Genomic DNA, 317 nt, shown 5'->3' on the forward strand with positions numbered 1-317 from the left:
TTTTGATTCCTTTTCCCCCCGTTCTCCTCCTGCCACTGCCTTTACTTAAAAGCAAACCTAGGTCTCCGTATGCAGCTGGTTCATGGTGTATCAGAATGTGGGATGTAAAAAGACCAGAGAAATCAGGACTTTTGGAGTGGGGAAGAAGGATACTCAGGATATGCAAAATTAGAATGAAGGTGTGCATATGTGTCCCTGTGTGTATAATTTTCTGCCTAGCAAAAAGGAAAATAACAGTGGCAGAAATTCCTGATGAAAACAACACATTTACAAAAACATTTCAGTTCTACTTTTTATTAAAAGTGAATGTTCTGTCA

Source organism: Apteryx mantelli, chromosome 3, assembly GCF_036417845.1.
Source record: "Apteryx mantelli isolate bAptMan1 chromosome 3, bAptMan1.hap1, whole genome shotgun sequence".
Taxonomy (NCBI): Eukaryota; Metazoa; Chordata; class Aves; order Apterygiformes; family Apterygidae; genus Apteryx; species Apteryx mantelli.